The 24134-nt window shown below is 42.2% G+C and overlaps 1 protein-coding gene across 3 annotated transcripts in view; it reads left to right on the top strand.

The window, feature by feature from the left end:
* The first annotated feature begins 483 nt into the window (after positions 1-483).
* The window catches only part of LOC142097434 (somatostatin receptor type 5-like), a 29860-nt gene continuing 6209 nt past the window's right edge, over positions 484-24134 (top strand). The window contains exon 1 of one of the 3 annotated variants that reach the window (XM_075179265.1): positions 484-866. The gene's annotated coding sequence lies outside the window, so the exon portion shown is untranslated. Of the gene's footprint in view, positions 1253-1306; positions 1676-24134 lie in introns of those variants that run through there. The other 2 variants (XM_075179264.1, XM_075179266.1) reach the window with 2 other exon arrangements.

The following is a 24134-nucleotide window of genomic DNA, read 5'->3' as shown; positions in this document are numbered from 1 at the left end:
CTGGGTCATTGGGCTACCTGAATTTTTGCTCCTTTAAAATATTCCTCATAGGCTTCTGAGCTCAGTCTTAAGGCTAAACTTTGCCAGCCCTCCCCTGGGCATTGTTGCTAGATAAAAGCATAGACAAAGCTTTGTACTTTGCCCTGGTATTTAACAAAGCATTACACAAATCCCCCCTGCAGTATACAACGTACTTAATGAGTGCCCCAATACAACTCCATGATACTGTACTGAGCGTTAACGCTTCTGACCACAGAATGCAGCTTTGAACTTGACGCAAAGTGGACGCTTGTCAGAAACTGTGAGCTCCATCCGCTTAAATTACTTATTGGACTATCAGCATCAAAATGTATTTAAGAGACTTATATGGCACACATTAAATGCTTTAAATTTACGCCTGTGTGAACGAGCCCTATAGACATTAATATTTAATAGCATTTCATTGCAGATAAGTTTTAGGATTCTGTGCCACCCATCCCTCGCTCTTCACTTTGAGTGACTGGATTAGTAAGGACTTGACAAACACCTATGGTTTGAAATGGAAATCTATAACACACCTTCCTCTCTGCACAGTGACTGCATCAATCACACACTTGACTTGGCAGAGCAATGTGTATTAAGTCCTGATCCGAGCTGTGTGTGTGTGTGCTGTGCTCTGCTGCTGCACAGTCTGGTCCTGCACAGAGGGAATGACATTACATCTTCAGGTCACCTACAGAGCAAAAAGAGGCTGATACACATATATTAGCCAGAGACACTTGTTAGTTACTCACTTGCTGCTTTTTCCAGGGATCACGCTTCAGCATGTCAGCACAGGGAAAAAACTGCACCTGTCCTGCAGGAGGGATCATGAAATCCTATCAGTGGTAAGAACCTCACTTAGTGTTTCATGCACATCTCTGCACTGTGAACAAAAGAAGCCAGAAGCCTGTTGCACAGTTTCTGGTGACAGACAATGTGAATGCTGTTTGTTTGTACTATGAAAGGATATATGCAATAACCTCACAGTATGGGATTTAATTATAAACCAACTGCGAAGACTTGAGAGTTGTGCTGCTCCTGGACTAAAACTACTGACCTTAGCCTGACAGGTGGATTGTAATTACACAACTAAGAGACAAGAAAAGAGGTCTGTGCCAGGAATTCTGGGGGGACGTCTGTTGGACTGGAACTCTCTATAATGTGACCAGTTAAATATTGGAGGGTATGGAGAACTTCCTTAGAAGACCAGTGAAGAGAGGAACGCAATCAGGTAAGCCAAGCTTGCCTATGGTCGTTTCTAATTACCAGCCACAAATGTCCTATTTACACTTCAAATCAAATAACCCAATGGTTATTTTAGAAATGTGAACTTTTAATGGACAGGAGGATAATGGGTGGAAATATTTTTATGTTTTGTGCAGTGAGTTATAATCTGACATTGTGATTGTGCACAGTGTACAGGGACCATACAACAGAGGTGGGCAAGTGTGTCCTCCTGTTGCGTGTAGAACTACAAGTCCTAGCATGTCCTGACAGTCTATGCATGCTCAGGCTTTAGTTTCTTCAACAGTTGGATAGTCACATTTTTGCCTACTTCTGATAGAAGAATTATCACACCAGTTGCCAGGAGTACTTGGAGCAATGTAATACTTAGATTCCTACAGAATCATGTCCTTCCCTCGCCTCCTGCACTGTGAGTAATTTGTTTTAACATGTTGACCAATGTGTGACTTTACTGGTGTGTTATGGTTGATATTTTCGATCTTAGTTTTAATTTTTGTTTATTGGTATTTTTGTTTATTGTTTTGTACTGTTTCACCCTGTATAGTCTACTGTTTGTACTGTGTACGGCGCTGCGGAAACCTTGTGGCGTCTAACAAATAAAGGATAATAATAATTATAATAATAATTGGAATTATTTTCCTCTGGGAACATAAGAATTTATTGTTACATTATACAGAAGTTCATAAAGACAAATTGCAATTTGATACTTAGCTCGGCTTAGAGCTGTTTATCTGTTGTTGAGTTTTCTTATCTTTTGCTTAGATTCTTATCTTATTTCGTTTTTTATTTCCTCAATCTCAGCCTATGTGAGACTTTTCTTTTTATTTTAATTACAGCCTGTCTGGCTCAAACAGCTGTGTATAGTGTGTTACATTTAGTTTGATAATGCCAAGTCACAGGTTTTGTCTATAACCTAGAATCCCTGCTGTGTCTGTATCTCAGATGCCCTGATGTGTCTGTACTCCTGAATCCCAGCACATCCCAGTTGTGTCTTATCCCAACTGCATCAGTAACCCAGAATCCAGGCTGTACCTCAGAATTCCATCTGTGTCTGTATACAAAGCATTTATGTAACCCAGAAACCCGGCTGTATCTGTAACTCAGAATTCCATCTGTGTCTGTATACCAACCATATATGTAACCCAGAATCCTGTCTGTGTCTGTAACCCAGAATCCATGCAGAGTATGTCACCCAGAATTCCAGCTGTGTCTGTATGCCAGCCGTATCTGAAACCCAAATTCCCGACTGTGCCTGTGTCCTGGCTGTGTCTGTAACCCAAATACCCTGTTGTGTCTGTAACCCATGATTTTCGACTGTATCTGTAACCCAGAATTCCGACTGTGCTAGTAACCCAGAATTCCGACTGTGTCTGTAACCCAGAATTCCGACTGTGTCTGTAACCCAGAATTTCAACTGTGTCTGTAACCCAGAATTCCGACTGTGTCTGTAACCCAGAATTCCGTCTGTGTCTGTAGCCCAGAATCCTGGCTGTATCTGTAGCCCAGAATCCTGGCTGTATCTGTAGCCCAGACTCCCGGCTCTGTCTGTATCCCAGCTATGTCTGTAACCCACAAACCTGGCTGTAACTGTAACCCAGAATCCTGGCTCTGCCTATAACCCAGAATCCCGACTGTGTCACCCAGAATCCTCGATGTGTCTGTCACCCAGAATTCTAGCTGTGTCTATATCTCAGAATCCCAGCTATATTCTTATCCCAGAATCCCAGCTGTGTCTGTAACTCAGAAAACTGCAGTGTCTGTAACCCAGAATTCTAACTGTATCTGTAACCCTAAAACCCAGCTTTGCCTGTAACCCAGAATACCGGTTGTGTCTGCATCCAAAAATGCACACTGTGTCTGTGTACCAGGCTGTGTCTGTAACCAAGAATCCCAGCTGAGTCTGTAACCAAGAATCTCACCTGTGTCTGTAACCCAGAATTCCAGCTGTATGTGTAACGCTGAAACTCAGCTTTGCCCAGAATTCCGATTGTGTCTGTATCCCAAAATGCACACTGTGCCTATGTACCAGCTGTGTCTGTAACCAAGAATTCCAGCTGTGTCTGTAGCCCAGAATGCTAGTTGTGTCAGTATCCCAGAATCCCAGCTGTGTCTGTAACAGAGAATCACAGCTGTGTCTGATCCCAAAATCCCAACTTTGAATGTATCCCAGAAACCCAGTTGCGTCTATAAACCAGAGTCCGTCTGTCAGAGACCCAATATCCCCACTGTGTCTGAAACCCAGAATCCTGCCAATGTCTGTATTCCAGAATCCCTATTGTATCTGTATCCCAGAATCATAGTTGTCTTTATTCCAGACTTCTGGCTCTGTCTGTTTCCCAGAATCCTCACTGCATAGTCCTCCCAACATCAAGGGTGTGTCTGTATCCCAGAATCCATGTTGCGTCTGTATCCCAGAATCCGTGTTGTATCCGTATCCCAGAATCCCTGTCATGTCTGTATCCCAGAATCCCTGTAGTGTCTGTATCCCAGAATCCCTGCTGTCTGTATCCCAGAATTCCTGCTGTTTCTGTATTCCAGAATCCCTGCTCTTTCTGTCTCCCAGAATCGCATCTGTGTTTGTAACCCAGTATACTGCCATGTCTATATCCCAGAATCCTGGCCTTGTCCGTATCCTAGAATCCTAGCTATGTCTGTAACCCAGGATCCCAACTGTGTCAGTAACCCAGAATTCATTGCCTTCGTTATTAATCTTTATATAGGGCCAACATATTTTACAGTGTTTTTTAATCGTTCACATCAGTCTTCAAATGTTTTCAAGAGAGAGTCCTTGGTTTATATTTGTCCCTGGAAAGTTTTATCTCTTTAAATATCCCTATTTTTTTCTTATCCTCTATGCGTTATAAGTTAATATGTATTGAGAAGAAGTTTTTAAAAGGCAAAAAAGTACATTTTGATCAAAGTGGGGGAAAAAAATAGGGGGATTATAGTGCCCAATCGCGTACCATGCTTAGATGGATTACTTATGATTACAGTACTCTGAATAGTGAAAGTATAGAAATACTTTCTCTACAGCCAAAAGGAAACATTGACCCTTGCCTCTTCCTAGCAAAGACTACAAAATACTACAAGGTTAGATAGCAACAGTAGTCAGTGTCCCAAAAATCTGTAGCAATATTAACTCCTAATGGGTTTACAAACTTTACACCCACCTGGCATATGGGAGCTTAGATTAATTTGATCAATATGTTATCTAACTATACTTTTATAATATGGCAATGAGGTAATATTGGGCTGTTTCCTCTGAAAGTTTTGTTTTAGAGAGCTGTAAAAAAAACCACATCAATCTTAAGTCAAGAGCCGATTAGTGAAGTATGTACACCAACTTTTTCTTTTTTTATAAATGTATAATATATGATAGTATTCTGTAATTGTTATCCCTTTATCGTTACATCAGAAGGGTTCAGTACGGACTACTGTGTCTATTGACTTAGGTTACCTATAATAATCTTGTTTCTATTGTTGCCTAGCACCTGAGCTCTCTGCAGAAGGATGTATTATACAACAAGCAATACAAACCCATAGAATAAGAATAATATCTATGAGGGTAATATATAAAAAGGTATAAAACATTGCGTAGTAACAGCATAAAACATGCAGTAGCAAACATGTAAGTATAAAGCATACATCTCCACTCTGCATAAAACTGATACCAGCTGAATAGCCGATACTAAAGGTATAGGGGCAGGAATATTAATTTAGTAATGTAATTAGAGTCCTATAGTGTACCTCACATCATTGTTCCAGGAGTGGGGACAAACACACTGAAATTTGGGACAGCGCATCAGCCCCCTCAAACTGGGACGTTTGCTAAAGTACAGAAGTTACTTTTATAATTACCAACCTCAAACTTAGGAGTGGCTGTCGGTTTTGTGTGGTCTCAGCACACCCCTCCAGCTTTTGGCTCGCATTGCATGCTGGGACTTGTAGTTCCACTTCAAATGGAGAGCCACAGTGAACATTAATCAGATTGGATTGATTTTGGCATCTGAGATGAAACATTTGAATGTCATTGCCGGACTGATGGCTGATTGACTACTGGAATTTAGAGAGGGTCAGAGGCCGGGGTGTAAAGAGTTAAGAACGAGTCAATCAGTATTTCCATCTCTCTCTGTCTCTCTCTATCAACCTGTGCCCTTATCTCCACAGTGCAAACGTGTTATCTAGGTTAATAATTGATGGTGTCTTGGATAGCACAGGTGAACTTTCTCTGGCTGAGAGCAAAATAAATATTGGGGGAACGCTGGAGCCGGGTCATGATAATATGCAATAAACGTAAGAGAAGTGGGCAGATTGATGAGGATTACATGCAGCCCGGCACAGGAGGGAACGCTCTTGTTGTCTATATTCAGCATTTGGTCAGTAGCTTAGTAACATGGAATCTCAGTCAATGGGAACCTGCGGAGTATTGAGTCTGTCCAGCAAACCAGGCATCAACTGCAGCGCCCATTCCCTGCCAGAAGGGGGCGCGTTACCCCACAGTAACATCAATGCGGATTAAACACACATAGTAGATCCTGTCAGCCTGTCATCTTAGCAGCGATTGTCATTTAAGACCACTGGGATCTCTTTCTCAAATGTAACCCTTACAATGCTTTATCAATTTAAATAGGTCATGGCATAAACACGTCAATGTCCTCAAACAGGGATATTAAGAAAAGTTGCACTGCTAGCACGTGCAGAGGATTGCAGTCTTTAGCATTGCACTGAATATAGAGGGAGAAGACTTCTGAGTCTATTAAACCCGCCCCTTTGGCACCTTTTGTGTGGCAAATGCAGAAACAAAGTTGTCTATTTGCCAGAGCTGTGACTTAGGGCCTGATTCATTAGTGATCTTATCTTGTGCAAAAGTAAAGATGCTTATTTTTAAGAAGAAACGAGGAGATATGAGTGAAGTTAAGATGGATTTTCATCTTAACTGAAGAAATTCTTCACTTACGCAGTGGATTTTGCTTCTTATCTCCCTTTTCTGAGCATGCACAGACTGGATTTGCTTAAGATAAGCAAAAACTGGCAGATAAGATCACTACTGAATCAGGCCCCTAAACTTTTTGCCACCTGGCCCTCAATTTTAACCAAATGAACGTAAAATATTCATAAACTGCGCCCCCTTCAGAGTTGTGTCCTGGGCGGTCGCCCCTATCGAACAGCCTTAGGTACAGCCCTGATAATAGCACTTTTGTTTCTCCAGTTTCTTACATTTTGTTAGAAGACAAAAAAAATCCAGGATAGAGATTTCTAGTGGCAAACAACGTGATTGTCCCAGGAACACTGTAACCTGTCAGAGTCACAGCCAATCATTTGCCCCCTTCACTGGCACGGAATGCCCGGTCCCTTTTCACAGATCACCTGACAATCACTGTCAATGCAGCAATAGCTATTTGATACGAGGACCCTATGTCACCAGTTTCTCCTAGTCCTCTCCATAAGTATTCACAATCAAGTACATTTTAAGGTTGTCCTTGATTAAGCAAAGGTGAAGTAGTGTAATTTGCTGGTCCAGTAATTATACCGCATGTTCTCTCATGATGATGGTATATGATGAGGCCAGACAAATACTTATATTTCTCTGCGTTCAAGGACCACTAACTTTGAGCTGCAGCCACTTATTTCTGCATTCTCTCGCCGTCAATGTCAGTCCCAGCATCCTGTATCTTCTTCATAACAGATAATTAATCTTCAGTTCAATAAGCTTCCAAGGTAGGAGAGGGGGGAGCTGTGTCTGAAGATAAAGATAATGAAGAAAACCACTGGTGCTGCCTTTGCTAAAAACACCTTCACTTCCACACAGGAACAAATGTAAAATAATAATATAATAATTTATGAAGTGTTTCCACATTGCCTGTTGAACGATCACCAATCCGAAGCAGGAGGACAGAGAAAAGGTTAACCCATGATAGGCTCTACATTGCCTATGGTCCTGTAAGTGCAGTCTTTTATTTTTAAATAAATTGGACACACTTCATCTATTGCAGCCTTCATTTGTCCATTCAATTTTGTCCATATTAGACAATTAGGGGTAGATTTACTAAAGGTTCTAAGAAGAAAAAGTAGAGTGTTTATCCATACCAGCCAATCAGATTCTAGCTAGCATTTTCTTGAATGTACTAGAAAAATTATATCTGGAATCTGATTGGTTACTATGGGCAATACCCCCACTTTTCTTTTATCGAAGCTTTAGTAAATCCATATCTCCCAACATGCAAGTCCCCGGCAGCAGGACAGGGGGTGTGGCTACATCACGACTGGGGGACTGGGGTGTGTCCATGCCCCAGAGGGCTGCCTATTTGATATCTGCTTTCCCCAACATTCCCACCTGCCGGACACCGGAGCATTTGAGAGGTATGGCAAAATCGACCCCTTAGTCTTGTCAACTAACTTCTGGTTTGAGCCATATTCAGCAAGCAGTTAAATGGAGCACAGAGCTTCTGCACCATGGATGCTAAAAAGCGATGGATAAAGTAAGGATTAATATAACACTGTAAAAAAAAGAAAAAAAAAGAAAAAAAAAGGGGAAAATAGACTTTAAAGTAGAGCTACCATGGGACCCTAATAGTCATTATTATCTTGGGACAATGGGTGTTTTCGCAAGTGATATGGCTCATTATCGCATCAACCAATACATGACAGAGGTTGCCGCCAGCAGCAAGTGTGCGCTGTAATGCCTCTACTGTAAGCGCCATCTCAGAATAAAAGCATTAAAAAAACGCTTTCATATCCAGTGTGCATGCTTACATCGTCAATCCGGCTCAAGCGTGTGCACAAGTTCGCGGACCTGAACCTGCAAAACGATAAGTGAAGTAGTAAATCTCGGCGATATTTTATTTTTTAAGTTAAATGCGGTGGATTATTTTTATCGCCAGGATGTGGCTGGTAATGACAAACAGGCCCCTTAGGCTTGAAAAAAAAAAATAGGCCATAAAATCCACCCCATGTGTTTTAGGTCCCAAATACATTAAAACAGTCATAGTCATTTACCCTCACTTATTTGTTTACTTTGGACTCCATCAGGAGTCATCATTGCAGTGCAATAAGCACAGGGGAGACAGAGCTTAAAGATACCGGCGTGGTTTTTGTGGGAAAGGTATGTCCACTTTAAGCTATGCACTCCAGAATATATATGCATAGGCAAACCGAGGGGGGGGTTTCCTAGTGCCTGGAAACCCCCCTCCAAGCCTGGTGCATTATTGAGGTGGCTGGACCCTGTCCTTGCTTCACACGGCTCTGCTTGAAAACCTAACAGTAGTGCACGCAGCATTGCCCATGTATATTATGGGGATAGGAAGAGTTGGAGAGCAGCCAAGCACTGGCTAAAATTATAGACACGCCCCCATGCACGCTGGTCACGCCCACTGGCGGCGTGGTGTGGAAACCCCCCTCTACAAATCCTGCGTTTGCCCCTGATATGTACAATTACATTACTTTATATTACTGTATATTGCACTATATATTGTTGGGACTATTGTTTTCACACTAATTTAGATTTAGCCTAGTGAAGTTGTTACAAATAGAGGTACTTGGCTACAGACAGCAGTAGACCTCTGTGTGTTAGTTTAGCCATCTTAATTTATTGTGTTTTAGCAGAGATGTGGATAAACCAATAGACTGTGGAAAGATGCTGTCATGGATATCAGTACTTGGTTAAAAGAAAAGACAAATCCCAGAACATTGGAATTTATAAAAAAAATTAAAGGAATCAACTTGCACCAAGGAAACAATGCAACCCTGTCCTGAAAGCAAATATTTCTATTAAGTCGTTGAGAAAGACTGCTCTCCCGAACTGCCTATGTGAGAGATGGGTGAGGTGAGTGGAAGTAAAAGCAACCAACAATGGAGAACGATGTGCAATGAACATATACATGAGAAATGCCATGAGAGTCGCTGTAAAATGCAAACAGCCAGTAGATGGCAGAGCGTTGCCCTGTAATCATACAGAACTCAAGCCCTCCAACTGTGTAATAAACCGTGTACAGACAGACAAGCATTCAGGTGCCTATATATATATATATATATATATATATATATATATATATATAGATAGATAGATAGATAGATAGATAGATAGATAAAGATAAATTTATTCATTAACTGAATACATTTTGCTAACTATCAGCACTCCCCCAGTATTTTTTACTTTGTCTAGATTATGTGTGTGGCAATCACATAGATTGCCAGGTGGGAGCTGCAGATAGTTAGCTGATAACTCCGCTGATTTATGATCTTTTACGTCTGTATTTTCTACATTTTTATTTATTTATATATATCTATCTATATATTTGTGTACAGGGCCCGATTTCGGGTTCCGTTCGCCCTAGGCTATTTCAGCCGTAGCGCCTTCCCCCCCACATCCTTCCCCCAATATAGGCGTTTAGGACTACTCTTGAAGATGAATATTCAGCAGTATTCTCCAGCATTCACATTTAGACAAATTGTGCAATCTCTCTTACCAGTTCTTGTCTCTTGCTTGTTCTTGCAGCTTTGCCCCTCTGTGAGGAGGTCTGAGGGGCATGTGGGGCAGCACGGTGGCTCAGTGGTTAGCACTTCTGCCTCACAGCACTTGGGTCATGAGTTTGATTCCAGACCATGGCCTTATCTGTGTGGAGTTTGTATGTTCTCCCCGTGTTTGCGTGGGTTTCCTCCGGGTGCCCCGGTTTCCTCCCACAATCCAAAAACATACTGGTAGGTTAATTGGCTGCTATCAAATTGACCCTAGTGTCTCTCTGTCTGTGTGTGTATATGTGTATGTTAGGGAATTTAGACTGTAAGCCCCAATGGGACAGGGACTGTTGTGAGTTCTCTGTACAGCGCTGCGGAATTAGTGGCGCTATATAAATAAATAAATGATGATAATGTGTTGCATTTCAGTACTTGCGGGTGGGAGGGCATTGTAGTAAGCTACATCTTTGTATACTCCATTAGGGTGTTGAGCCACCAACGGGGTTCGTGGTGGATGGGGCTGCCTTTAATTTGTACTGGGCCCCTCAATTTTGGATTCTGCTTGTAGGTAAGGGAATTTTCTCACCCCCTTTTCTCCTTGTATTGGTGACCTCTGCTAGTGAGATGACTGACTGTATAGCCGCACCACTCAACAAATCCTATGGTCATGTCAATCTGTGTGTCACATAGAGCTTTTCTGCATCGTTCCCTAGGACATGTGACTTTGTTGGTCCATATGGGAGTTGCGGGAAGTACTGGGTTGTGTCAACTCTCTCAAAGGTGGAAAAAGCCTTGAAATAAAATTTTATGCCGCAAGCTGCCTGTATCCATCAATACATTTCTCTCCTAACACTAGGATCATTTCCAGCAAGGCCTCTAAAGTTGTAGCCCAATGCAGAATTGTGCATTGCATACTCCTTTCCCTGCCACACAATGCCAGAACAGACATCCCTTTACGCTGTAGTGTTTGCCCAGGCTGGCCGACATCCCTTTCCGCCACAGGAAGAGACAAGCTTGAAGTGGTTAATGTAACCCATGTGGAGGCATACTCTGAAGCTATGATTTGACTCGACATCACGGAGCCTCTGTATACATTTTTTGTCAAGCATTTTTTATCTAACTGTTCTAGGACATCTTTTTGGAAACATTGGGAGTTCTGTGGAATATAAAACACATTTTGTGGGGTTTTTTCCTAATAGGTCATTGAGCCTGTGCACTGGATCATGTGTTATATTGGTACATGTATTAAATTGTTTTAACCATTTGTATACTAGTAAACATCAATCTATATCCATTATTGTTTTGGGTCTATTTATCATACTGTATCTATCTATATTAGGACATCTTATGCGCAATCTGTTTTTCTGTATATACTCCAAGGGTGTGACATAAAGTTTGTGATGTCACTTACCAATGGCGATTCCGTTCCGACATTTTTTTTTTTGTTTGTGCTCAGAGCAACAGTAGACAATGTCATCTTCATCTACTAGAAGTCAACCTGGAAAGCCCTTGTCTGACTCATCCAAAGATAAAATACACGTTGGGGGGTGTATAAGCCGCTACATCATGTTCATTACTAGGGCTATAAAACCGCAGGTGAAGAACATGGGGACTTTTACTTGGTTTTCAGAAGCCATGAACATGCAGAGTAAAACAATCACACAAATCCGTGTACTTGAAAAGATGGCAAATAGTGATGACAAATATGAATCAATGTAATTATAATGATTATATCTCTGTAACTGGCTATTTAAGCAAACAATGTGCCTGGTCTTTCCATGCTGCACTTAGTCAGAATAAATCTTCCCACATGCTGATGGAATATAACAAATCCATTTGTAATCTGCTTTTGGCCGGGTAGAAAATAATAGAAATACTTAGTGGTATCTCTGTCTCGACCAGTGTAATCCATTGAACACCAACTATGTGACAAAAAGCTCAGTAATAGCTTAGTTTCTGGTATTATTAACTCTTCTGAAGATTAAGTTAAGCTCAGTCCTTCCAGGACATATTAATATAGGTGTAGTTCAGGGACAGAGCAATGCTTCATTGGGCCACAGAGCAAAATTTAAGTAGGGGCCCAGCAATGCCGTCTTAGCCTGCCGGGGCCCCCTTCCCCTAATCTACTCTCAAAAGACAAGAGCAGAGGCTATTGCTAAGCATGTACTAGGGCTCCATAACAGACACAGAGACATCACCATTGAAGGGATGCACTGGTACTGCACAACGAGATCTTTCCTAGTCTGCAGTACACAGCCCAAGCTTGGCCTCCCTTGCTGTGGTCTGCATACCATCATGAGGACAGTCTTCCACTTCATCTGGGGCTTCAAAATGAACAAAGTAAACAGGTCAGTTATGAACAAGGAGCCCCCAAAAGGTGGGAAAGAGATACCCGATATCCCACCCTGCTGTGAGCCTTCTTCGTTTATAAATGCATCCGCAGGATGAATAGCTCTCCTGGGAATTCCATGACTCACTTTTTCTACCTGCCCCTTTGTAGGGGCCTTGGGACAAGTGGGACAGCGACTTCCCTTACAACTGGACCACTCCCTGGTTCCGCCTGGATTTTGGACAATTTGTGATGGAGCACCCTCTGGAGGGAGGTAAACCAGACTTGTGGAAGCCCAAAACTATCTACAAGCTCTTCAGAGCTAAGGACGTTATGGAGTTTGTTCCAGGGCTCCCTGCTGCTACAGCTAAACATGTATGGGAGAATGTGGCCTCTAAGAGGCTGACAAATAGACATAAAGACTTGCCATGGATGGCTATACAGGGGATCTGCCTCTCAGGGTGTTCATGCACTCCTGGAACCTGTGCAGATATGTTTACTGCCCCTGGCACATTGTTGGCAGGGAAACATCTCAACATATCTTTTGGGACTGCCCCACTTCACAGGCACTGTTGGATACCCTGGAACATGAACTCAGAGACAGTGTGCCCAGGACTGGCCTTTAATGGTGTCCGGTATTTTATGGATTATTTCCTGAGACCCACAGTTATGGAGCAATCCAGGAGGCGCCTTTTGAACTCTTTTAAGGATGCCTTATGGCTTGCCAGGAATTGCCTCATTTTGAAAAGGGAGATGTGGGCAGCACGGTGGCTCAACGGTTAGCACTTCTGCCTCACAGCACTGGGGTCATGAGTTAGATTCCCGACCATGGCCTGATCTGTGTGGAGTTTGTATGTTCTCTCGTGTTTGCGTGGGTTTCCTCCGGGTGCTCCGGTTTCCTCCCACATTCCAAAAATATACTACTAGGTTAATTGGCTGCTAAAAAGTGACCCTAGTCTCTGTGTGTGTGTGTGTGTGTGTGTGTGTGTGTGTGTGTGTGTAGGGAATTTAGACTGTAAGCTCCAATGGGGCAGGGACTGAGGTGAGTGAGTTTTCTGTACAGCGCTGCGAATTTGTGGAGCTATATAAATTAATGATAATGATGTCTATCCAGGAGGAAAGAGAGGATTAGATTGTTCAACCTCTTCCCCTCCTCCCCATGTGTCTGTTCTACAATAAAGCCTTGGACCTGTGATTCCCCCTCTCTTATCTAACCCTCCATCCCATTTCCCCATAACACTTTTTGAAGTTTTGTTGACTGTCTTGTCTTTATTAACGCACCCTCCCCTTATATGTGTCTTTCTATCACCAAAGATTCGGGCTCGTGATCTCCCCCCTCCCTTACCCCCCTCCAGCTACCTCCCCTCACATCCATTTCTTGTTGAAACAGTTGTCTTGTTAAACTGATGCATGAATAGTGCCGCACTTGATGTATAGTGTAGGATGTCATATCTAGTGCCATATGTCTTGTATTGTACTATAAAGTATATCTGATTTATGTTCCACGGTGTATTGTGCTTGCAGCTGCGCTGCACTTGAATGTAATGTCTTATGTCTGGTATTTTTGTATCTTTAGGCAAAATAAAGTTACATTTTTCTGTGGAAACTGGTGCTTAGCCAGTATCCCCAATCTGTTGGAACGCCTGTCTTTGTTTGCCGAATGTAATGACGTGGACTGCAGCAGGCCTGTAGCTCTCTTCTCCTAACATGTTCAGCCTTCCTCCACAATGCTTTTCCCTCCAGAGAGAGCGAGCAAAGGAATTCATCCTCTCGCTGCCCCTCAGTTCTCCCAGCAGCTGATCACATAAGGGTGCAGCAAATACCCCAGGGGTCTATGCCTGCTTGCTATTCTCCGCTATTACTGGCACAGGTCAAGGTATCACCTATATAATGCCACATAGCAGTCAATGAAACATTGTAAAACGCTTCCATTACAAACAGTAACCAATGAAAGAAGACAAGAGGCGTGTCTTTGTTTCAATCACAGAGAATAGATCAACAAAACATATTTTCCAAACAGGGGGCCAGTATTATACCACTTTCAGATTGCCACCCCGGCAATATCCTGGGTATATGCCGAGGGACAGATCCTCCGAACCTGACAAATATCCGCGTAGATCTAATAACGCCATCCTGAGAGGTGCTCAGATCCTCTCTCTCTAGGTTGACCTATGACCTCACGTGCTGTTGGCAGTTCTTGGACAACTCTGCTAATTGAAGCTAATGAATGGTATATCAAAGATGGCGCACACCTCAACAACATTGTCCCTGTGCAAAGTGGGACAATGTATGCACCCTGCCATGAAGCGATGGTGGCACACACGACAAGGGAGCATTGTCACGCCACGTTGTGGGCATGGCCGCATCACTTTGGGGTATGCCATTTAACCCAGGGGCATGACTAGTGTTTCTAGTGTATTAGCCTGTGCCTGACTTCCTTCCCTTCACCCCTCTTTTGAGAGCAGAGTGAGGGCCTCCGGGCTCAAGCAGGGGAGGCAGGCCAGCATTACATTGCCTCCTTCCCTGTCAAGCACCAAAGCGACCTACCCTGTACCTCCTGTGCTTCCACCACTGATTCCAGTCTTCATGCTCAGAAGATCCCTCCACTCTGTTCTTTTGAGGGCAAAGTGGGGGTCCGGGAGGCTAGAAGGGATATGGGGCCCAGCGATACACTGTTCTGCCCCTGACTAGAGTGTTTATTCTTTACTAAATATTCCTGTTGTGGTCTGTTATACTCCTCAGCAGGGGGTGACCATGTTAGGAGGGAGGGGCTTCTCTACCTGACAGGCAGGGTATGACTGACAGCTTGGGTGAGTGGATTTGTGGATACATACAGATTTCCATTCAAATGATTGAAGTCTCAGATTTTTTACTTGTGTCAGATCCCATCAGGAACTGTCCTAAAGAAGTGGGTAGAAGCTTCAGCTCTCTCTAGCGGAATGTGGAGGTAATCATTTAGTTTTTAATAGAGATGCAATAGATTGACACTAATCAATGTATTTTACCTTTGTGGATTATATCTGAAAATTTAAATGTTGGGGTTTAGTTTCCCTTTAACAATTTTAGTTGTTTGAACACCATTTTGCAGTGCAACAAAACCAAGGGTTAAATGTATGATCCTCCGATTTCTGAAAGTCAACGGAAAGCGTCGACTTTGCATTGAAAATTTAAAGTGGCAATGGCTTGTAAAGACAAGTTTGCCTTTACAAGCCGTCGCCGCTTTAAATTTTCAATGCAAAGTAGACGATTTCCGTTGACTTGCAGAAATCGGAGGATCATACATTTACCCCCAAGAGTAATATAAGAGTGACATTGGTTCCCTGGTCAGGAATGCTTCCATTGTTCACTTTTCTTCCTTCTTCGTACCACACAAAAGTATCCGCTATCACATATTTACCACTGGATAATATGTACAACATTCTCTTTTTAGTTGTGACAAAGAATGTCATCACTATGTAACTCAGTCTACAATAGAAAGTTGTAGGTGCTCATTGTGCATGGGGGGGGGGGGGGGGAGATTAGTGTCACAAACTGATCCCACATGGCCGATACAATAGGAAGGTATGATTGTGGTTATGTTCCCTGAGATTGGGGGGAGGAAACTAACGTGTCTGCCGACAAATCTTTCTATTCATACTTCAGCTTCTAAAGACTTTAAGGAAGGAGTTCAATTCAGCGGGAGGTCGCGAAATGTGCATCTGTGCACACTACCGGATGTTACGGTAGAGAAATATCTGGGCGTTTTTTCTCGCACCTCATAGATGAGCGGCGATTTCAAATCTGAGAGCACCGTGGAGTGTCATCTCCATAACGCTCTGACGGGACCTCTGCGGTGTTGAATACCCCGCTAAGAACTTGATTCAGTATGTAAAGTTAAAGGCGGTGAGGTCATCCCTGAAACCAAAGAAAGATGCTGTGGCGTTTGCAATAAGTTTTTTTTAATGCACGTTAAAGTTAAATAACATATAAACTGCATTGAGTTTATGTATGTATTTCATGCGCATTTTCATATGCATTTAGATGCATTAAGAAGTGCAATCAGGCTGCGGATTCTAAACATACGTGTGTGACAAAGCAGGAAGTGATCTACTTCTTATGTAAATACATCTTAACTATATCGGACTGTGAACTGCGGCGCAAGGCCAGTTAAACGCAAATATGTACCGCAGAGATGGAAGCTGTGGGCCCCGATGCAGGGAAGCGGGGAGAAGGGGCCCTCTGCATCTGCCGTACAGCAGGCCCCGTTATCGCCATGTGTCCCGGTGCACCAATGGTAGTTCCGCTACTGATGTACAGTCTCATTTGGTGCAATGATTTTTATTTTCATATCCGTTTACATGAACTTAACTTGCATTAAAAACGCATGGTAAATGCATAATTGTAACGCCACTTTATGCATACCTTTAAGCAGATACTATATAAAAACAAGAGTTCGGACCAAAAGGTATAAGTATTAAGCCTCTGAGAAAAAGAGGTTTGGAAATAATTATTCATAATCTATGGCAACTTCAGAGCTGTCACTTTATGGAATAATTCTTATAATTGGCCTATTATTTCAACTTTCATCCAATTATTCGCTCACGATGCACCCTTGCTGTAGTATGCAACAATCGCATGCATCCGATCTCTTTTTCAGTATAAAACCTTGTTTGTCACAGAAGACTTGGAATTTTCGGAAAATACCATTATTCTTCTTATACCTCCTGATACAGCAAAGAAAATCTGCCCAAAATGGACAAAAAACTATTTCTTTATTTTTTAAAGTGAACTCACACGAACAAAAAAAAACAAATGTGTGCATTTTTTTTTCTAAGCAACACCAAGAAATGCTTAGTGGTTCTTGTTTTGGTAACTATCCACCTTTCTAAAACAGCAACAAGCAGGATTCTATGAATAGGTTTACATAATAAAATAGGCACTTGAAAATGGTGGCTTAGTGGTTAGCACTTCTGCCTCACAGCACGGAGGTCATGAGTTCAATTCCCGACAATGGGAGAAGTTTGTATGTTCTGTGAGAAGTTTGTATGTTCTCCCTGTGTTTGTGTGGGTTTCCTCCCATGCTCAAAAGCATAATAGTAGGTTAATTGGCTGCTAACAAATTGACTCTAGTCTGTGTGTGTGTGTTAGGGAATTTAGACTGTTAGCTCCAATGGGGCAGAAACTGATGTGAGTTCTCTGTACAGCGCTGCAGAATTAGTGGCGCTATATAAATAGATGATGATAATACCGTTTTATTTTTTTTACATGTTTGTCCTGTCGGAATCATATAGTAACCCAGCAAAGGATACCTATTTGAAAACTTGACAACCTACCCCCATCAAATGAGAGTATACCTGCGTTTATTGCAGCCAGGCGGGGGGGGATTGGGCACTTTTACTACAAAGGGGGCACAACATCTAAAAGAGGGACTATCCTATGTCAAACAAAGGGTTCCCGTAGTTTCTTGAAGCCAGGATGGGGGAGAACTGGGCATTACAACATTCCGTTACCATACCTGGGCTGCTGATTGTTTTCTATAGTGTAGAGTGATCACCAAACAAGAACTTCTAAGGGGCCACGTTGTTTGAAAGTGGGGGCTCCCCTCTTTCAAAATATGGTGCCTCTGTGTCTATAGGTGTCAGGATGGGGGAGATTGGGCACTTTTGTTTGGCTGTGCAGTGGCTGAGCGCTCAGTGATGTCATTGGGCAGCAGAGCGATTTTGTGACATTGCATCAATAATTGTTTCTTGTTATCAGCGCGATAAAAAGTATATTTTGTGTTCCTGTCCCTGACTAGAGTTTTTAGACTGTCTGGTTTTCCAGACGATGATAGCTTTATCTTTAAAGTCTTACAGAGGGCACTGGAGTGTTACCTTTACATTACACAGTATTAATACATTGCAAACATTCCATTTCAAAGCTCTTACCAGTGATATTTATAGGCTCTATTACAGTTACCATTTCATGGGCAAATGGACAATTCCTCAAAACTGTGTTAAGTTATCAGAATTACTTCCGCATGAAAACTAGATACCAGGTTGTTTGGAGCTTGTCTTTTAAAGTAAAGAACAATTTAAAATTTGAAAGATAATGTAAAAATCCCATTGTATTAACTTTATGGTTAAACCTGTCATCTGTACACAGTGGAGGCAGCCAATTATTATTATTATTATTATTATTATCGTAGATTTGTAAGGCGCCACAGTGCTCCGCAGCGCCGTACAGTAGGGAAAACAGGACATACATAAAACAGGGACATATAAGGTAGACAAAATAAATGCAGACATGAAAACAAAGGGTATGGAGGTCCCTGCTCATTAGAGAGCTTACATTCTAAGTGGGGGAGGGCACAGCTGAAACAAGAGGAGCTTAGAATGGAGATTGGGACAGCTGTGAGGGTGTATTAGTGTGAATAGTATCATCAGGGATAAGGTAAACTTTAAAAAGAGAGAGGATTTTAGAGAATGTTTAAAGATTTGAAGGCTGTGGGAAAGTCTGCTTGAGCGTGGTAGGGAATTCTATAAGTGGGGAGCAGCACGGGAGAAGTCTTGTAGGCGGGAGTGAGAGGTGGTTATCAGAGACGAGACAAGGCGAAGGTCAGAGGTAGATCTAAGAGGGCGGGTGGGAGAGTATTTTGATATGAGATTTGAGATGTGTGCAGGGGTAGTGTTGTTGAGGGCTTTGTAGGTAAGGGGGAGTAATTTGAATTGGTTTCTGGAGGACACAGGGAGCCAGAGTAGGGATTTGCAGAGTGGTGCAGCAGCAGATGTGGAGCGGTTCCACAGTCAGTCTTGCAGCAGCATTTAGGATGGATTGAAGTGTGGATATATGGGTGTCAGGAATGTCAGGTAGTCAAGACGGGAGATGATGAGAGAATGGATAAGAGTTTTGGTAGCCTGTTGAGTAAGAAAAGGACGTATTCTGGCAATGTTTTCAAGCCAATCAGCTCACTAGGAACCACTGATCAAATATTCACGAGAAAGAAAAGGAACTTATTCAGGCACTATAATTGAAACAAGGAAAAAGTTACCAAAAGAGCTTTAAAATAGTTCTAAACAAAAAAATTCTTCAAAACAGTGTTCATTCAGACTAAAAATATTTTAAAACTCGGTCAATATGACAGAATGGCTTGAAACAAAAAAATGACATCAATATACAATGATATATACTCAGGAGGTCAATTCCTGAGTCCGGTGGTAGTCAGTTTAACGATACTGACTACCCAGACACGGACTAAGACAACATTAGGATTCCGAAGAAGTACTACCCAGACCTGAAAAAAAGACTACTTACAATGATCCAGATGACTTCATGTGACAATCCTAACCCTAATCCTAACCTTAACTCCAAACCCTAATACCTCTAACCCCTAAACCAATACTTACAGTACATGAATAACAGCCGGGTCAGTCCATCGGCCGCTTTAAGAGGAGTCGCGTTTTCACATGACATCATTTTACACAATCGGCAACAGATCGGGTTGTCACATGAAGTCATCTGGATCATGGTAAGAAGTCTTTATTTCAGGTCGGTGTAGTACTTCTTCTGAGTCCTCATGTCATCTTAGTCCGTGTCAGGGTAGTCAGTACTGTTAATAGGTACTACACCCCCTGAGTCTTATATTAATCAGTACTTGTAAATGGATAGTGATTACCTTCTCACAAGGATGGTGGTCACCTTAAATCCAATAGTGTTTTGAGTCAAACATACTAGTCCTGGATTCCAAAGGTTTCCAGATCCTGTTTAAATCCAAACCACTACAAGACCCATGAAGTTTATATCATACCCCGCATGACACAGCTCCCAAATCTGTTATCAGACCGTTTACGCCCCATGATAAATGACCTATGAGCGTAGGATGTGAGAGCTAATTTGGCAGCACACCTGGAATGATTTTAAAATGTCCTCTAGAAAAGTCTTTCTAAACATTGTAAATTACACACCTGGTCTCGTATGTTTTCATGTCTGCTTTATTTTTATATGTTAGTATTAAACCCACGTATATCCATTATTGAAACCCACTGTATGACCTTTGTATAATTAAGCAAAAAAGGTTACACACAACAAATATCCAAATGCGTGCATTAAAATGGGAAATTGCACTGTAATAAAATCTATTATTTATGATTTGCGCTGTGCCCTGTAATCATTGTTACACATATAATCCATCATGTCTGTGTTTTTTTCCCTATGTTTATTGATTTTGAATTTGTGAATGTTGCCGGACCTGACAGCTGACTGTTATTGCAGATTGAACTTTGGGACTCAAAAAGCCTTAAATGATTCGTGTTTAATCATTTTCAAAAATAGAATGGATGTGGAAAGCCTGAGGAATCGTATAGAGAATCGCCTAAAGAATAATCAATATATATTTTCTGATAGCCAGTGTTGCTGCCTGAACATTCCTAATGAAGGCGATGTTTATTGTTGCATCTATTTACCAGGGAGTGGCGATATCATAGCAGCAATAGAAAATCTATTATTGACGCTATTTATGCTTAAAATTTTGCTGTGGCAGCTGAGTGATACTCTGGTCCCTGGAGATATTAGCGTGCAACGGTAAGAGGACCCATACCGTTATACCAGTCTTCACTGCCTCTGAGCGTACGTGACCGGGCTTTGCTGGTTCGCACATGTGCAGTGAAGCTGGAAGCCTGGACACGTTTTTTCATGGGACTGCTGCTTTAAGTGCAAAACTAGTTGTATTTACAGCCTAATTTGCACTGAGAAAGTAATATCCCTGATCCAAGAAAAGTTACGACTTGCTGCTCCTGGTGGAGGCACGGTGAGGATCTCATGACCCAGTTTCAGGAACGGCAAAGGCGAGTTCCTCACCTTACCTTCCTGTATGCCTTTCTGAGCCTCCTCCATCTCCGGTCTCCAGCGGGAGTCACTGCTTCCCTGTCATGAAGATTGCAGGAGGAAGAGCACAGTGACATGTATCACTGCGCTCTTCCTCCTAGATTCGCTCTGTAAGGAACACACTGACCGTTGAGCACAGGAGGGAGTGGAAATTATTGCCGGCATCTGAGACATATTCATAAAAATGACCCAGACACTCTAAAAAGTAGTGTCCCTGTAGCTTAGAATGTGACAGGATTCTTGCTCTGAATTGCGATGAGTCACAGTAACATGTATAATAGGTTGGCAGAACACAATGTAAGTGGGGTGTCAGATATAAGAGTTTAGCAGCAATTAAAGAGAAATTGAATCGTATCACACTGTGTGAAATTTGTCTCCTCTATCTTACTGTCCACTCATGTTGCTATGTTACCAATGGAAAAAGCAATGTAAATGACCAGATCTTTTTACAGTGTGTGCTAGGGAAATAGCTATTACATTTTTTGATAAAATACATGCTACATAATGATCTAAATTAAATACACATGAAACTGTCCAATGAAAATAAGGCCATAATTAAAGTTGACATCCCACATAAACTTTTTTTTTGTTTAACAACAAGCTTTGTACCTTTTAAACATAAATTGGCGTCCACTTTGCAAAATATTTGTGTGATCGAGACAAATAGCTGCAAAGCCTCTCAGCTGTAATGCATTTGAATTTAAGCACTCAAGCTTGTTCCTGAGGAGAGGGCTTCCACAGTCAGATCCATTCCATGCTCATGATGGCAAGCTCTCTGCTGACTATGGTGCCTACTTATTAATGGCTGCATATGTCCCATGTGAAATCATCATCCCTTATCGCAATGATAAGGGATGATATTTTGCCGCCATTTATAAAAAAAATCATCCAGGGACAGTGCATAGGAGGCTGTTGACTGTGATGGCCGGTGATGACTTCCCTTACCTTTCATCTCCGTTTGTCTGCCTGTCGCCTCCGGTTACTATCATAAAGTGGCTTTGAGGGGAGAGTAGGAAGGGTGAGGTGAGGGATCCGAAGACCCTTCTTCCGCAATGCTCTCCCCATAGGGTTGATTGGCTAGAGCCGACGGGCTCAAGCTATGACAAACTAGGCTTTTGTTAGATATCTAACTAACTTAAAAATGCCTAAACCATGTAGAAACAGCCATTCTCAATGGTTTATGGCTTAATAAATAGGTGACTGTTTCACCTAAACTGGGACACTTAGGAGATATGCTCTACTACAATTTTGGAAGATTAAAGCAAATGTCTGGTTCATACTTGCCCATTCTCCCAGAATGTCCAGGAGACTCTTGAAATTCCTGGTAGTTCTTCACGACTCCCGAGCCACCCTCCCCCATCCTGCCCACTTCCTAGAGAAGTGGATGGGACAGAAACTTCTTTGATGTGATTCCCCACAAATCATGTTATTTTGGCCCTGTCCCCCAATGCAATGATGCTATTCTAGCATTGCACCACGGGGTGAGGACAAAATGGTGCAATTTATTACCCTTCCCATATAGTTGCCACTTGGCCTGTGCTTTGGGAGATCCTGGATGGGAGAGTCATTGATTGGCTGTTATGGATTTGTGCCAATGTGTTTCTGGAGATGGAGATATTTAGACATTGTGAAATGCTGACTAAAGCATACCTCCCACCATGTCTGTCCCCGTCATCTGAAGAGGGGGAGTAGTCACAGCACAATGTGGGCGGGCGTGGCCATGCCATTGCGGGGGTAAGGCCAGAGGGTTGCTTAGTGTTGTAAAGCAATAGACTACGCATTAGATACCTCCCATCCCCCAACATTTCCACCAGCAGGACAAACATGACCCAGAGTGGGTCCTAAAATCGGGGCTGTTCCACTGTAAACTCTACATGCAGTATAAGGTGATAGCAGGAGGCAGCATGGTGGCACACTGGTTAGCATTGCTGCCTCACAACATTGGGGTCATGAGTTTACTTCTGGCCAGAGCATTATCTGTGTGGAGTTAGTATGGTCTCCGTGTGTTTGTGTGGGTTTCCTCCATGTGCGCCGGCTCCTCCCACAGTCTAGGAACATACTTGTAGGTTAATTGGCGTCTGTGTGTGGTAGGGAATTTAGATTGTAAGCTCCATTGGAGCAGAGACTGATGTGAATAATTATATATTCTCTGTGTAATATGATTGGTGCTACATAAATAAACTATAATAACATTTAAATAATGTATCACACAGACGTGGCCTTATTGTCATCAAGAGGAAATAAATATAGTTATCAAAACAGTGAAACATTACCAAGGCTAACTCAGAAAATGGATTTGTTTATGCCATATACTCAGCAAACGGTACATTTTCAAGGCTTCCTGATAAGAAAAAAAATGTGTTTAATATTTCAATTCACAGGTCTGTGCTAGAGTTATGGAGACCTTTAGGGAATTTCAGCGCCCTGTATTATCTGACAAATTACCTTTCTCTTTGCATTTCAAGTGTATTGTGCCAAGCAAAACAAATATTTAGCACTGTCAAAAACAAGTCTGTGGTAAGTAAATACCTTGTGTCACATGATTTCCTTGTGTCACATGACTTGCATGTGTAAAAAGGAGCCAAATCTCATAGCTACCAAACAGATGTTTATGTGTCTAAACCCTACTGGAAAATACGACGGACCCTGATTGGTTGCCATGGGTTACAGAATCTTCTCACACAACTACTAGTTTCCATAAATGTCCCCCAATGAGGTTATAGATTGAAGATAAGATGAATCCCCACACCTTGGCTAGGCATACGTTGGCGCTCCTCTCTCTGGGGCACTTTTTTTTTTCTGCTGTGAGAATGGAGAATACACTAAACATATGTTGGGCTTTACAACAAGCCAAGCCTGCATACAGATTTATCATTATCTCATTGTAAGGAGAATATCAGATGCGACCAGGGCGCCCTTGACGTGTTAGAGCATATTGGAGTAATTGTGTTTTTATACGTTCAAAACATTGTCTACCCTCTTGCGATTTATAAAGCCTGGATCTGCAACATAATGTACATATAAAACCGTCTGCCGGAATTGTTTACACACAAAATAATTTGATCTGTGATAAATGTGTATCATATTGGATAAGGCGAGTCTTGATATAGTGGGGTGGGGGGGGGGGGAGTGATGTATCTTATACTTGGCAATTTCTGTTATTTGCCTCCGGCAAACTGAGTCATAAACCCCTTCCACATGAATTAGTTGGTATTTTGTTGCGGATGCAGGGCCAAAATTATGT

This window comes from Mixophyes fleayi, chromosome 7 (genome assembly GCF_038048845.1).
Source record: "Mixophyes fleayi isolate aMixFle1 chromosome 7, aMixFle1.hap1, whole genome shotgun sequence".
NCBI classification, from domain to species: domain Eukaryota; kingdom Metazoa; phylum Chordata; class Amphibia; order Anura; family Limnodynastidae; genus Mixophyes; species Mixophyes fleayi.
The sequence above is the reverse complement of the archived record's forward strand: the minus strand, read 5'-3'. Positions and strand labels throughout refer to the sequence as shown.